The 17,045-nt window shown below is 40.9% G+C and overlaps 2 pseudogenes; one reads left to right on the forward strand and one right to left on the reverse strand.

Moving 5' to 3' along the window:
* Nucleotides 1-6,435: 6,435 nt before the first annotated feature.
* On the forward strand, nt 6,436-7,039 carry LOC123639312 (annotated as a pseudogene).
* Nucleotides 7,040-7,085: 46 nt separating this feature from the next.
* LOC123639929 lies at nt 7,086-15,396 on the reverse strand (annotated as a pseudogene).
* Nucleotides 15,397-17,045: the final 1,649 nt, after the last annotated feature.

The following is a 17,045-nucleotide window of genomic DNA, read 5'->3' on the forward strand; positions in this document are numbered from 1 at the left end:
TCTTGCGAAATAGATTCGTGCTGAGACCAGAGGTGAGTGAGATCAAGCCAAATTCCAGTCCCTTCGTGGGCTGTATGGCAGCTTTTTTTTTAAAAAAGCTTTTAATAAAGTATAACTTGCATACCCCGGAAATGCACAAATCCTATGTGTACAGTTCAGTGAATTTGCACAAGCCCAATAGACATACTTGCCGTGGTTTTAGTTATCAGTGGTCAACTGGGGTGAACAAATATTAAATGGAAAATTCCAGAAATAAACAATTCATAGGTTTCAAATTTCTTGCTGTTCTGAGTAGCGTGATGAAATCTCGTGCTGTCCTGCTCTATCTGGCCCGAAATATAAATTATCCATTTGTCCAGATTATTCCGGCTGTGTAGGTTGCCCGCCTGTTAGTCACTTAGCAGCCATCTAGGTTATCAGATCCACATGGAGGTATTGCAAGGCTCGGGTTCAAGTGACCCTTATTTTACTTACAAATGACCCCAAAGTGCAAGAATGCTGTTGCTAATTTATAAATTAAACTTTATCATAGGAACGTATGTGTAGGAAAAAACAGTATATGTAGCGTCTGGTACTGTCCACAGTTTCTGGCATCCACTTGGGGGTCTCTCCTGAATGGGAAGTGACTGGATACGCTCTGTGTAAATCTGTACCCCATGTGAATATCCGTATCAGGCTTAACTTCTGGTCATTGAGCTTGCAAGCTGGCTGGGGACAACCTCTCCCCTATTTCCAAAAAAGAGGAGTTTACTACATAACTCTTGAACTGGAGGTATTTATTAATAGTATAGTTGCCCAAGGAAGAGCTGCCTTTCCCTCTCCACCCACCTCCCTCTATTGTGGAGGTTTTAAGTAACTTCAAGATCTGTTCTGTCTCTAAGCCTGTATATATTTATAACTCAGATCCTTCTCCTGGAAGATTCTTCACTTTTTATAGAGCACAGTCTCAGGTATAATCCAAGGTTAAATGCCACAGGGGTCTGCAGTTCAGTATGTGTGTCTTTGCAGAAGAGCCTGATTGGTTCCCAGTGCCCCACCATTCTGAATGCAGTTTTTAAATTCATTGTTACCAGTTCATTTCCTCTTTCCAGGTACTTAGGATGACTATAGTTCCCAGCCTCCTCTGTAGACTTGCTGGGTTTGTATGACTAAGTTCTAATGAGATCAGAACAAAAATGATAACATCCTATTTCTCCACCCGTCATAAATCATGATTCCCTACTCCTTTTTCCATGGCAATTTTGGAAGCCAACCAGTGTGTTCCAGACAATATAGCTACATTTATAGAACATACCTGAACCCGTAAATTAATGCTTGAATAAGAGTTACTGAGGATAGGTACTGTTGTGCAATGTGTTGCATATTGTGAGAAGAGTGACAAATAAAACTGTGTTGTCATAAGCCACTGTGATTTCACAGATTGCACAGCATAGCATAGCATCACTTGGATAACACAATTCCCTTGCCCTAGGCAACTGGCTAGAGATGTCCTTGTGGGGTTTGTTTTATTTTGTTTGCTTTGCTTTGTTTTGTTTTTTGAAACAGGGTCTCACTGTGTCGCCCAGGCTGGAATGCAGTGGCATGATCATAGCTCACTGCAACATCAAACTCCTGGCCTCAACTGATCCTTCTGCCTCGGCCTCCCAAAGTGCTGGGATTGTAGGCATGAGCCACTGTGCCCGGTGGTATTTTTCCATTCTGAGTAGCTTTTTTCTGCACATATTTGGCCTCTGACATCCTCTATTCCTTTGGATCTTGTTTCTTCTGGTTTTATATTCTGGGATACTATATCCTCATACTTTCTGGACATTAAATAGCACTCTTTTTTCATCTTCTAAGACTGTTATGAATTATTCCTTTTTTAAAATTTATCTTTGCTTTCATTTTAAGGGATTTGTGGAAGAAGAGTAATGAATTTAGTCCATCAAGTAGACCCAATATTATTTTCCTATATTTATTATCAACTCATATTTTCCTTCTGAAAGCTGTGTTTTTTAATCTTTTGCCCATATTCTTTATTACTATGTAGAAACCTTTTATATAGCCTTTCATATATTACCTGTTATATGCTATGTTTTCTCCCATTATGTAATTTGTCTATTAATTATCTTGTGCCCTATTTTTGAATTTTATGATATTGAATTTCTTGGTCTTTTCCTTTATGGTTTCTAGGCTGTGTGTCATGTTAAGAAATACCTTCCTCTACCTAGCATTATTAAATTTGTTCTATTTTATTTTCTTCTAGTGTCATATGACTTTATTTTTATCAGTAAAAATTTTATTCCTCTTGAATGAAGTTGGTCTTTTAATGATTCCATGACCATGTCAGTTAAGTTAGTTAGGCTTCTTCTGAGTGCAAGTAACAACAACGTAATTAAAAAATAATTCAGGCTGGGCATGGTAGCTGCCACCTGTAATCCTAGCACTTTGGGAGGCCAAGGCAGGAGGATTGCTTGAGGTCAGGAGTTTGAGACCAGTCTGAGCAAGAGTGAGATGCTAGCTCTACAAAAAAATAGAAAAATTAGCCAGGCATGGTGGTGCGGACCTGTAGTCTCAACTGCTCGGGAGGCTGAGGCAGGAGGATCACTTGAGCCCAGGAGTTTGAGGTTGCAGTGACCTATGAATTTGCCACTGCACTCCAGCCTGGGTGACAGAGTGAGACTCTGTCTCAAACAAACAAAACAAAAATAAAAGAAATTGCCCACCTAATAGAATGGCAAAAATCCATAACACCAACACCCCTAAATGCTAGTGAGGATGTAGAGTGACAGGAACTCTCATTCATTGCTGATGGTAATGCAAAATGGTACAGCCAGTTTAGAAGACAGTTTGGCAGTTTCTCACCTTCTAAACATATTCTTACCAAACAATCCAGCAGTCAGGCTCCTTGGTATTTACCCAAATGAGTTGAAAACTTATGACCACACAAAAACCTGCACACAGATGTTTATAACAGCCTTATTTATAATTGCTAAAAATTGCAAGCAACCAAGATGTCTTTCAATAGGTGAATAGATAATTAAACTGTGGTACATCCAGACAATGGAATATTATTTAGCACTAAAAAGAAATGAGATATTAAGCCGTGGAAAGACAGGGAGAAACCTTAAATGCATATTATTAAGTGAACGAACTCAATCTGAAAAGACTGTGTACTGTATTATTCCAACTATATGACATTCTGGAAAAGGCAAAACTATGGAGACAGTAAAAAGATCAGTGTTTCCAGGGGTTGAGGGGAGGGAGGGATGAATAGTTGGAGCAGAGGCAGTTTTTAGGGCAGTGAAACTATTCTGTATTATACCATAATACCATAATGGTGGACACATGGCATTAGACATTTGTCCAGAGGTATGAAATGCACGACACCAAGAGTGAACCCTAAAGTAAACCTGAGACTTTGAGTGATAATGATGTGTCACCGTAGGTTAATAAGTTGTAACAAATGTACCATTCTGGTGTGAGATGTTGATGGTGGACGGAAGGGAACTGTGCATGGGTTGAGGGAAGGGAGTATATGGGAAATCTCTGTACCTTGTGCTCAATTTTGCTGTGGACCTAAAACTGTTCTAAAAAATAAAACTTTACAGAATAAGTAAATTTATTGGCTGAAAAGTCAGGAGTAGATCTCCCTTCATGTTTGATTGATCCGGTGGCTCAAGGATGACACTAAGAACTGGTTCTTTTTATCTGCTCTGCCATTCACAACGTGATAAGGTGGTTGCCAGAGTAATCAGCGTTTGTGCTTCTTTGTTAATGTTTAGTGGGGGAGAGAACGTCCAGATTTCCAAGTAAGCATTAAGTCACATTCTTTCTCCTATCATAGAATGTTGAGACTGGAGATCACCATCATTTCCCCCTGGATTGGGGTGGAGTACAGCATTCCTTGAAACCCACAGTTGCAAGGGGAAGGGCAATACCTGAATGCAAATCAGGAATGCTTATAAAAGGGAAGGAGATAATGTATGCTGAGTAGGCACCTGATAATATCTATGAGTGTGGTGGAGGAAACTCACTGGTAGTGATAGCTTTTTAAAATTTCAGGCAAGAAAGGAAAATTTTCCACCCACCTCGGCCTCCCAAAGTGCTAGGATTACAGGCGTGAGAGAATATTGACTTTATTTCATTTCCTGCCTATATAGAAAAATTGAATAATTCCCCATCTGGTGTAGAAAAATAGATGATTTCTTCAGCCCCATAACCTGCTGCCAGTCATTCGTGGCATTTTTTTCTCTGCATCAGCTCTTCAGGGTATCAGGACAGAGTGTTCATTGAGCTTACTGACAAGAGTATTTATATACATGTTTGGAGATTCATCAAGAATAGATTCAAGGCCAGGCCAGGTGGCTCACACCTGAAATCCCAGCACTCTGGGAGGCCGAGGTAGGAGGATCGCTTGAGGTCAGAAGTTTGAGACCAGCCTGAGTGACAGTGAGACCCCATCCCTACTAAAAATAGAAAAACTAGCCAGGTGTCATGGTGCACACCTGTAGTCCCAGCTACTCCGGAGGCTGAGGCAGGAGGATAACTTGAGCTCAGAAGTTTGAGGTTGCTGTGAGCTAGGCTGACACCACAGCACTCTAGCTCAGGTGACAGAGGGAGACTCTGTCTCAAAAAAATAAATAAATAAATAAATAAAAACCAACAAAAAAGAATAGAATCTATTATATTTTGACACACTTCTTGCTTCTTTCTCAGTTTTGGCAACATCCACTTGTTTTGCTCTATTTCAATACTTGTTACTATTCCAATGTCAATAAAATTTCTGCTAGGAACACATATGGGTTTACCTTATCTCACCTGACTTGTTTCCACAGGGTATCTCATGCCTACTTGATATTCAGGGTAGAAGATAAACTGAGGAAGAATTTTCATCTTGCAGTGAAATACTGCTATGTGTTTAATTTCTTCTTGTTTTCCACCATATGTTTTCTATGTTCAAATCTAAATACACCACAGTCTTCTGAAAGTCAACCTCCAAGTTCCAGATTTCTTAATTTTCCCCATTAATAGTCATAATTCCTATCAGGCCCATATTTTATTTCTCCCAGCTACTTGGGAGGCTGAGGCAGAAGGATCACTTGAGCCCAGGAGTTTGAGGTTGCTGTGAGCTAGGCTGACGCCATGGCACTCTAGCCCAGGCAACAGAGTGAAACTCTGTCTCAAAAAAATATATATATTCTATGGTAATATCGCCACAAAACTAAGAAAAAACAGAAACAAAGTATTGGACACAGGCTGGGCACGGTGGCTCTAGCACTGGTAATCCTAGCACGGTAATCCTAGCACTCTGGGAGGCCGAGGCAGGCAGATTGTTTGAGCTCAGGAGTTCGAGACCAGCCTGAGCAAGAGCGAGACCCCGTCTCTACTAAACATAAAAAGAAATTATATGGACAGCTTAAAATATATATAGAAAAATCAGCCGGGCATGGTGGTGTATGCCTGTAGTCCCAGCTACTCGGGAGGCTGAGGCAGGAGGATCGTTTGAGCCCAGGAGTTTGAGGTTGCTGTGAGCTAGGCTGATGCCATGGCACTCTAGTTCAGGCAACACAGTGAGACTCTGTCTCAAAAAAATAGTATTGGACACAGTATGGAAGCAAAATATGAAATATTTTCCATGAGTAAAGAAGAAATTACACTGGTTTGGCAGTTGATATGACCTTACAACTCTAATGAGCTGGTTTACCTTTCCCGCTACTTTTCTCTGTAATTCTCAATTAGTGACTACTTTAAATTTTGCTCTTCTACAAATATGAATTTTTAAATTATAAATATAAAGCTTTTAAATTTTATACTGATTATATTAGTACTGTAGTATGTAACTAGCCAAGTTTCTGTAGGCTTTGTTATTCTTAGACTTTGTTGATGTACCAAATATTTGTGGATAGTCTTCTCTCTGTGATTTCCAGCATTCTTCTGCTGAGTGTCTATAGGAATCTTTTAAAAAGAAAATTAGGTATTCAGATTTTTTTTAAAAAAAGGCAAATCCTCAATCCAGTGAGTAGCTGGTGGTCTTGGGTGCTCCTGCTGGTCTGTGTGCTCTGAGGGCGGGTCCAAGCTGTCCGCTGTAAGCATTAATAATGTCTTTCGGGCTGGGTGCAGTGGCTCACGCCTGTAATCCTAGAACTCTGGGAGGCCGAGGAGGGAGGATCGCTCAAGGTTAGGAGTTCGAGACCAGCCTGAGCAAGAGCGAGACCCCCGTCTCCACTAAAAATAGAAAGAAATGATTTGGACAGCTAAAAATACATATATAGAAAAAAATTAGCCGGGCATGGTGGCATATGCCTGTAGTCCCAGCTACTTGGGAGGCTGAGGCAAAAGAATTGCTTAAGCTCAGGAGTTTGAGGTTTCTGTGAGCTAGTCTGATGCCACGACACTCTAGCCAAGGCAAAAGTGCGAGAATCTGTCTCAAAAAAAAAAAAATTAAAAAAAATAATGTCTTTCATTTTTGAGTGGATTTACAATGGCCTCAACAATGTGCTCCAGTTCCCAGGACTCTACGCAAAATCTGGAAAACTTGTATTCTTGGGTTTGGGCAATGCAGGCAAAACCACGTGCTCAAAGATGATAGATTGAGTCAGTATGTTCCAGCACTACCTCTGACAGAAGAGCTGATAGTTGCTGCAATGACATTTACAACATTTGATCTTGATGGGCATGAGCAAGCATGTTGGGTTTGGAAAAATTATCTCCCAGCAATGAATGGGATTGTCTTTCTAATGGACTGTGCAGATCATTCTCACCATAATATGGAATCCAAAGTTGAGCTAATGCTTTAATGACTGATGAAACAATATCTAAGTTGCCAATCCTTAACTTGGGTAACAAAACTGACAGAACAGGTGCAATCAGTGAAGAAAACCTTCATGAGATATTTGGGCATTATGGACAGGCCACTGGAAAGTGGAATGTGACCTTGAAGGAGATGCATGCTGGGCTGGCCCCATGGAAATGTTCATGGAACAAGGAAAGCTCTCCAACTACGTGTGGCTTTGAGAAGCCAAAAGTCTCTGTAAGCTCTGTTATTGCCCAGTGGTGACATGTGCTCTTCTCCACACTGTTGGGAGGTAATGCTGCCCCATGTGCTAGTGCAGGTCAGTATCCCAGGACTTGAAAGGTGGCAGGATTTGCCAGGTAAAGCTCTGTGCTGTCATGGGGCACCTGAAAAGAAAAATGTTTCTCACTACTGTGGTTTATTTCAAAAGAAAGTGATTCAGTTTTTTAAAGAAAGTGCTGTTAATGTAATTGGTATCCCTCCTAATTTTTTAAGTTCGCAATTTATTGGTCTAGAGTTTTCTCTTCTTTTTTTTAAACTAATGAATGGCATTTAGATACTTTATAAAATTATGTACAGATACACATTGGAGGCCAGAGCTCAGTTGGGTGAACTTACTCCTGCTGAGTTAGCAGGTAGGTGAGAGAAGCTACTCTGAGCTCACTTGTCTCTTTAACTAACTGCCTTGTATATAGTAGGTGGCATCAGCTTGTGTACAAAGAACTAGAAAGGGGGCAGAACCCTGGCCTTGCAGCTGCAGTTGCAGTAGGTTTCCACTGTAGTAAGCTGGTGTCATTCTTCATGGAATGTGTGGCAGATTGTCCACTATGGAGGAGTTAATTATACAGTGGGTTATTATTGTTGTTATTTTTACTTAAAAAGTTAAACTTTCAGCCAGTCTTTGCTTTTCTACTGCTATGAAATTTCATTTCTCTCTACAGCACCTTCCTTTTTCATTTTCAATTATAAAACATGACTTTCATCCCAGCACTTTGGGAGACCAAGGTAGGAGGATCTTTTGAGGCCAGGAGTTTGAAACCACCCTGGGAAACAGAGAGACCCTGTCTCTAGAAAAATTAAAAAATTAGCTGGGCATGGTGACACCCGCCTGTAGTTCCAGCTACTTGAGAGGCTGAGGTGAAAGGATCATTTGATCCTGGGAGTTTGAAGCTGCAGTGAGCTGTGATTGCGCTACTCCAGCCTGGGTGATACGTTGAGATCCCCCAATCTTTAAGAAAAAAACAAATGACTTTCATCTCATAAAAGAGCTGAGAACATCTCGTGTTGTCACATCCTGCAGGTGTGTCTTGGTCACTTTTGTACAGATTCTAGGTAGAAATTTTTCTAAATAGGAGGACACAGGACAAAGTTAACAGCTTAAGGACTCTTAATTCTGTGAATTGAGGACTTAAAAATCTGCTATTGTAGGACTTGTTTGGATCTAGGACAGATTTACTCAGTGAGCTTTAAAATTTCCATTTGCAGAATTTGGTCTCTCTCTGTTGGGCTGTTCATGAGGTCTGTCTTTCTCTTACATATTTTCTCCTTATCAGTTATCTATTTCATTGGTGTTTAAAGGTTAACATCTGTAGATTTTCTAGAGTTTTTTGGTTTTTTAGTATGGAATTTCCTTTCCCCATTCCAGAAATAAGCTGGGGAAACACTAACCCAAAAACATTCTGTAGAGCTGTTCCTTTGGAGGCAGCATCACTTACTGTCAGTGAACACCCAGTATGAAAGCATCAGCATATGCACTAGGTGATGAGGATTATTTTTATAGCATTCCATTTTCCTAGTGCCACATGTGAAATTATATTTTCATGATCATAACCTTTATTCATAACCTATATTTCATAACCTGTTTTCATAACCTATATTCTACCCTGTAGTAGAAGACAAAAGGATAGAAGATGGTCTTAAGCTGGGAGGATGTCTTTATTCATTTTTCCTTTAATAAAAGGTTTGAGGTAGTTTCCTCAAAAGTGAAAATTATGGTGGTGATGCTTATTTGCAGAAAATTGAGCTTGTAGGGGCAAGGGGAACTTTCCCCTTGAAGGCCCTCTGAAGGTTTGCTGAAAAGTCAACTCATAAAAGGCAGATTAACTGGGAAAAAAGGCATGCAAATATATTTAACATGTATACATGGGAGCCTTCAGAATGAAGACTCAAAGATAAAGGAAGGAAAATTGTCCATTTTTATGCTTAGGTTCAACTAAGTATGGACAGCCACGTAGAAATATGTTTGGACAAAAAAGGGTATGATCTAATGCTAGTAGACTGAGTGGGGAAACCCAGCAAGGCCTGTCTGTCTAGATTCTTCTCTCTGAGCGTACATTCCTTCCTTCTGGGTATGGGTAGAACCCTCTCTGGAACGGGGGTCTTATGACCTACAGTCAGACAAGGTAGGTCAGATAATTTCTTTACAGCCAGTTTTTACACAGAAAGGCGGAGGGAAAGTTAGAGTAATAGAGTAATATTTTTAGGCTTTATGGCTGGCTTTGGGGAAAAGGGTTTCTGGTTTCTGTGATCTGTCTTGGGAAAGAGGGATTCTAGTTTCTATGTCTAGCCTCAGGGGGAAATGGGACTGAGAGACAGGAGGGCAGGAGAAGGTCAGAGAAAAACTTGCTTCTGAGGTCTTCATTTTGGGGCATTATTTTCTGAGTCCCAACAAACTAAATTCAGTGGATTCCTTCTGGCAATATGAGAGTAGGGAAAGTGTGGATAACATATTACTGAGTGAGAGAGTGTTGTTTAGTTGGATTTTTCATTCTTAGTCTTCAATACTGACCTGTTGGAAAACATGCTTTTTCACTGCCAGGTACCAAATGCAGAGGCTCAGTGAAGTATATGTATGGGAAATGTTTGCATTTCCGTTCTTAGAAGCATAGCTAGGCAGGGCACCGTGGCTCACACCTGTAATCCTAGCACTCTGAGGGCCAAGGCGGGCAGATAGTTTGAGCTCAGGAGTTCGAGACCAGCCTGACCAAGAGTGAGACCCCATCTCTACTAAAAAATAGAAAGAAATTATATGGACAACTAAAAATATATACAGAAAAAAATTAGTCGGGCATGGTGGCGCATGCCTGTAGTCCCAGCTACTCGGGAGACTGAGGCAGGAGGATTGCTTGAGCCCAGGAGTTTGAGGTTGCTGTGAGCTAGGCTGACGCCACGGCACTCTAGCCTGGGCAACAGAGTGAGGCTCTGTCTCAAAAAAAAAGAAGAAATGAGAAGCATGGCTGGATTAAGACAAAATTGTTGGCTTGCAAAGGGATTAAAGCCTTAAGGGAACAAATCTAGCTAATGGTGAATGAACTAGGTAGTTGACTTGCATATTTTTTATTTCCTTTGGTTGAAAGTTACCAATACTTCTATATTCAGAGACATGAGAGTATGATTGCTTCAGTGTTCGTTTTCTTTTTTTTTTTTTTTTTTCTATTTGTCCCTAATCATTTTGTTGCAAGCTAGAAAAATGTGGGTTCTCCATAGGGCGGCTGTTTGTGAAAGTGGTTTATTCCACTGGAGAAAGAGGGGATTGAGAAAAGTCGGTTAGCACCAATCTATTTCCTGCCTCACAGGAACACCATTCCCATAATAAGAAAGCTGACAGAAGCTGCTGTGAGGAGCTCAGCTCCAAACACAGAGTATCAGAGCCTTGTACAGGACCTCCCATGAATTGAGACTTTTCATTCTGCTTTATCAGAGTGCATATGTGTCCTATTTCAGGAAAAGTGAAAGAGTCATCTACAAAAGAAAGTCCATCTGTATCCTAAAATGGTTACAACACAACATTCATCTTAACTTTTTAGGATAAAAAACTAAAACAAAAAACAAAAAAAAGGTGCATTCTCTTCAACACTTGTGTGTGTGTGTGTGTGTGTGTGTGTGTGTGTCTGTTTTTACTTTTTGATAAGAGCCATTGAGAAAAGAAAAATACCTCAAAGCAGTCTGAGCTATGTGAGGTGTCCAAAATTTATCAGGCCCAGAGAGAGATGAATTTGGCCTTCAGTCATGCTCTTGCACCCATGGGGGGCAATCGTTAAAGGCATTTTGTTCCTGACTAACTGCCTCACTCATTATCTTCATGTTCCAGGAATTTGTGATACAAAGAACAACACACCACTACAAAAGCTTATGTTATTTTAATGTAAATTCTTGGGAAGCAACTTAGAAATTGCCTCCTCTTTTCCTTTAAAAATATACCTGTAAGTGTATAATCAAAGTGTATATTCAGGGCAATTTATCTGTGCTCCCTGGTTGCAGTGCTACAACTTGGCCCAAATAAACTCTCTATTTATTAAGTTTGCCTCAGTTTTTTCCTTTAAGTCAACACCATACTAACAGGTGTGAGGTGATATCTCATTATGGTTTTGGTGTTCATTTCCCTGATAATTAGTGATGTTGAACACTTTTTCGTAAGGAATGTGGATGGATATGAAAAAAAAGGAACCTTGTAGACTGTTAGTGGGATTGTAAATTGGTACACCCATTATGGAAAACAGTATGGGTGTTCCTCAAAAAACTAAAAATAGAACTGTCATGTGATCCAGCAATCCCACTTTGGGGTATATATTCAAAGGAAATGAAATTAGTATCTCAAACAGATATCTACACTTTCATATTCATTGAAGTATTATTCACAATAGCCAAGATATAAAAACAACCTAAGTGTCCCTTGACAGATGACTGGATTTAAAAAAAAGTATGATATATAAACACACACACACATACACATACATACAGACACTGGAATAAATTATTGAGCCTTAAAAAAGAAGGAAATCCTGCCATTTGCAACACCACCAATGAACCAACAGGACATTAAGCTAAGTAAAATAAGCTAGACGTAGGCAAACACTGCATGATCTCACTTCAGTGTGGAATCTAAAAATGTCAAACTCACAGAAACAGAGTAGAACAGCAGTTGCCAGAGGCTGAGAGGGAAATGGAGGGATGTGGGTCAAAGGGTACAAACTTTCAGTTATAAGATGAATAAATTCTAGAGATCTAATGTACAGCATGGTGACTATAGTTAATAATGTATACTTGAAATTTCTTAAGAGAGTAGATCTTAAGTGTTGCTATGGCCTGAATTCTAAATTCAAATGTTAGAAATCATCAAAGGACAAAATTACAACAAATTTAATTGAAGATATCAGTTGGCTTTATTGTGATTCTAGGATTGGGCAACAGTTCATTACATAAAATAGAGTAAGTGTTCCTATGAGCTGAGCAGAAGTTGGCGTTATAGACAGAAAGAGCTAAAGAAAGCAGAAGCAAAGCAAAGAGATTATTGGCCATTTAGAAGCTCCTTTTCTTGTAAGCTTGGGACTGGGAGACAGAACAACAAAAAATAACTTATCAGTTAACATCAGTTTACTTCAGACTACTTCTTTTGTGTAAGGATTAAATTAGAGAGAACTTCATTATCATGCCAATTGAAGATAAAAACTGGCCTGTGTGGGAAATCTGTTCTCTCTCCTGATTTCTGGGAAGGTCAGATAACAACTTACTCTGGGTTTGGTAAGGTGGAACTTTAGCATGGGTGACTCCATTTTGATTTTTAGTCTGGTCTGTTGGAACCTAATGTGGAGCTTAGTACAAAACAATGGCCTACTGTACTCCGTATTTAACAAACCTAATACCCAGTATGATAGTATTAAAAGGTGGGGCTTTGGCCGGGTGGGCGTGGTGGCTCATGCTTGTAATCCTAGCACTCTAGGAGGCAGAGGCAGGAGGATTGCTTGAGCTCAGGAGTTCAGCTGGGACTACAGGCTAGCACCATGACGACTGACTAATTTTTCTGTTTTTAGTAGAGACGGGGATCTCACTCTTGCTCAGGCTGGTCTTGAACTCCTGAGCTCCTACTCCCCCGCCTCTGCCTCCCAGAGTGCTAGGATTATAGGTATAAACCACCGTGTCTGGCCCCTTGTAGTGCTTTTGAAGAGAAGATGTCAAAAAAAAAAAAAGACAGGCCGGGCGCGGTGGCTCACACCTGTAATCCTAGCACTCTGGGAGGCCAAGGTGGGCGGATTGTTTGAGCTCAGGAGTTCGAGACCAGCCTGAGCAAGAGCGAGACCCCCGTCTCTACTAAAAATAGAAAGAAATTATCTGGCTAACTAAAAATATATATAGAAAAAATTAGCCGGGCATGGTGGCACATGCCTGTAGTCCCAGCTACTCGTGAGGCTGATGCAGTAGGATCGCTTAAGCCCAGGAGTTTGAGGTTGCTGTGAGCTAGGCTGACGCCACGGCACTCACTCTAGCCTAGGCAACAAAGCGAGACTCTGTCTCAAAAAAAAAAAAAAAAAGACAAAGCTCTAAATTTTAAATGTTTTATTTGTAAAGCAAGAATTACAATTTGAGGCTTATACACAGACTGGGTGATCTTAAGTATGTCTGAAGAACAAAGAGAAGCTTGGAGGTTTTATAAAAAGGAGAAATGTTATATATTGCTCTGAAGGAAAGTTCATTGGCTCTAGTAAAGTTCTGCGGAGTTGGCAAGCTCTGACTGGTGACTGACAGTGGTAGGTAAAACTAGTCTTAGAGTCACAGCAGGTTGTTTAAGCTGCCAGGCTTGCAGAAAATTACATTCTTGGAGCAATGTTATGTGCCCTGTGTGCTTTTTTCCCCTGGCCTCTCGACTCTGTTTTAGTTGGATACAAGAATGACCCCATTCATATGATCAATTTTCATAAGGGGCAAATCACATATACATTGTTAATAATCAAAAGAAGGGGTGTAGGCATTGTGGGGCTGGTTGTCATTCATATTCCTCCTCCAACACCATAGTGCTGAATCAAGGCCAGGGCTTAAGTATGTTCCCAGATCTACTCTTTTATGTATTTTTAATACATGGTGCCTTGAAACATCCCCCACCTCCACCAAATCTAGGAATTCTCAAAAGCTTATATGGGTGAAACAAGAGCCATTTCCTTTCCCTGTAGCTGGGGCTACTGTCTTGCAGAAAGCATGGACAGGCTTTAGGGAATTCATGATGCACCTGAAATCACACAACACTGTGTGACTGTGAAGACCCACAAACATACATTCCACTGGGTCAACTGCGAAGTGGCAGAAATCGATGGACAAATGGCTCTGTGCCCAAGTAAAATGAAGAACCACAGAAATAAAGCAGCTTAGCAAAGGGAGAAGACACTGGACTTGGGGACACTAAGCCCCAGCTGTACATTTACTATCCAAAGAACTTGGCCACTGTGCCCAACTGTAATCATTTGTTTATTAATCAGTCATCCAGCAAATAATTATTGAACTCTCATTATGTACCAGGCACTGTTAAGTGGTATTGCTTACCTTTCCTTTCAGAGCTGAAGCCTTATCAGTTGTGTGCTGTGAGATAGTAAGCGGCATGCTTTTCTGACCTCTTGTGTGTTTTGCAGAATCACTCCTCTCCCAAACTGATAAAGTATACAGTGTATAAAACTTTTTTAAAATTTATAAAAATCTTAAAAACTCATTCTTACTGGTAAATTCATTTTAACAGTGAAGAGGGAAATGCTCTAAGTAGTTACAAAAAGCAAAAAGGAGGCCAGGCGCGGTGGCTCATGCCTGTAATCCTAGCACTCTGGGAGGCTGAGGCGGGTGGATTGTTTGAGTCAGGAGTTCTAGAGACCAGCCTCAGCAAGAGCGAGACCCCGTCTCTACTAAAAATAGAAAGAAATTATCTGGCCAACTAAAATATATATATACAAAAAATTAGCCGGGCATGGTGGCGCATGCCTGTAGTCCCAGCTACTCGGGAGGCTGAGGCAGTAGGATCATTTAAGCCCAGGAGTTTGAGGTTGCTGTGAGCTAGGCTGATGCCATGGTACTCACTCTAGCTCGGGCAACAAAGCGAGACTCTGTCTCAAAAAAAAAAAAAAAAAAAGAAAAGAAAAAAGAAATACACATACACAAACCAATTGTGGCAGCTATTTCTGGGAAAGGTTAGCATCAGAGATGGCACACAATGAAATAAACGTTTGGCTGGGATTGTCCCCTCTTTACCACCCAAGTGTTTGTGGAAGAAAGTCTGGAGTTGCTCCCAAGCATCCACCTGGGCCATGGCATGAGCCCTGGGCTCCCCTCCCCAGATGACAGGACTGCCCAGCAAGGTGTGCAGGGAAGCCCGGTACAAGGGGAAGTAAGGAGGCTCAATATGGTGCCCTGCCGCTGAGTAACATGATCTGGGGCTTTTCCCTCCCCTAGGCCTGTAAGCATTTAGAGGCCTCATTAGCATGGAACTCACTCTTCCAGTTGCGGTCATCCTGACCTACAAGGAACAGGAAGGTACTCTCAGTCCTTTCCACAGGAATGAAGCTCTTCTGGTCAGGTCCTTCCAAAGGGCTGTTCGGGACATCCACAATGTATGCAAAGCCATCTTTGGTCACCTTGATTTGATTTTTGTTGAAGTCCTCAGGGGGCAGGGTCTGGCCCTTGTAGTGTAAGGCTCCCCCGACATTGGCCACAGAGCCGCTGATTATGACAGCAGCCGTGATGCCTTTCAGGAAAGAGGCCATGGAAAGGCAGAGATCACCCCCTTTGGAAATTCCAAGCAGCCCGACTCCTGGACCCTTAGAAAGGGACAGGACAAAAGAAGAATGAGTCTGAGAACAGTGTAGCATGGTGAATAGTGACCACCCTTGGAAGTCACCTGAACCTGAGCCTGAATCTGGGCTCTACCAATATCCTAGCTTTAAAAAAAGTCATTAAGCCTCTATAAAGCTATTTCCTCACCAGTAAAATGAGGCTAATCCCTATGCTACAGAGTCAACGTGAAGATCAAATGAGAAACCAAATGTAAAGCACTTATCACGATGCTTGTCAATAAGAAGCACTCAAACAAATCCAAAAAATGTTTTATATTTAGTCTCTGGTGCCTTTGCACTTCAGTGGGCCCTTCACCCACATAAATTCATGGTAATCTGAGCTTTAAGGTAAACCTAAATAGCACTCTATTTGTGTGTAAGACTCCAAGATGCACATGTAAGTGTTGGGCAAGTACTTCAACAAAAATTTTTCTTCCTGAAATTAATATTTTTTTGGCTAGGCTCAGTGGCTCATGCCTATTATCCTAGCATTTTGGGAGGCTGAGGTGGGAGAATCACTGGAGGCCAGGAATTCGAGACCAGCCTGAGCAATAGTAAGACCCTGTCTCTGCAAAAAATAAAACAATTAGCCAGGTGTGGTGATGTGCCCCTGCAGCCCCAGCTCCTTGTGGGGCTGAGGCAGGAGGATCACTTGACCCCAAGAGTTTGAGGTTGCAGTGAGCTATGATGGTCTCTGGCCTAGGCAACAAAGTGAGACCCTGTCACACGCACACACAAAAGTTATTTTTTCAAAGAAGATTTGAGGTAATTAAATAGTTAATGAGTAGACACAGTATATGTATGTGTATAAAATCATATATGAAAAAAGCCTTACTAACTCTACTGTCCCAAAACAAGAAAAAAAAAAAAAAAGAAAAGAAAAAAGCCTAAGTATCAACATAAGTTTACTTGGCAGCTTTTAAATAATTATTAATTTGCTTATGTATTTATTTTGTTTCTAACATATAAGTGGTACTGCAAAGACGAAAAGATTTAAGAAAATTTAATGGCTAGAATTATCTCAGAGATAACTAATAACACTACTGCTATACTAATAATAGTAGGTAACATTTCAATCTTTTCTAAATGAGGCTCTTCCTAAGCTAGAGCCATCCACTTTCTCGTCTACTTCCACTTCCACTATTCCTTATCAGTGTCCTGTTAATTTCCCTGTTAGACTTTGAATTATAAAATTATTTTGCCTAGTCCTCTCCCCTGGTCACCAGCTGGTACTTTAAGCTCATGTGGATGTGAACCTTGTCTTCCCCGCCTCTGTACCCCTGGGCCTAGATCCTCCAGTGTTTACTGCATGAATGAATGAGTTTACCTTTAAATGTCAGGCCCCATTTCAAGAGCTTTACAAGTGTTATTCATTTAACTCTCACAGCAAACCTGGAGGTTGGAGAGAAGTTCACAACGCCACAAAGCAATGATGTTGCTAAAGTGAACAACCTTCCTGGTTATCCTGGTCTTAGCACAGAAAGACCTGTATCCCAGGAACCTCCTCAGTCCTGGGCAAACCAGAATGTTCATTCACCCTACCTGGGATTCAAACATCAGGCTCTCTGATCAACTCTGCACCCTCTGAGATGCCCAGCTGAGATATTTACTTTTCTCTGTGAATTTGGAAGAGACTAGATTTTTTTTTTTTTTTTTTGAGACACGGTGTCACTATGTTGTCCAAG

This window comes from Lemur catta, chromosome 1 (assembly GCF_020740605.2).
Source record: "Lemur catta isolate mLemCat1 chromosome 1, mLemCat1.pri, whole genome shotgun sequence".
NCBI classification, from domain to species: Eukaryota; Metazoa; Chordata; class Mammalia; order Primates; family Lemuridae; genus Lemur; species Lemur catta.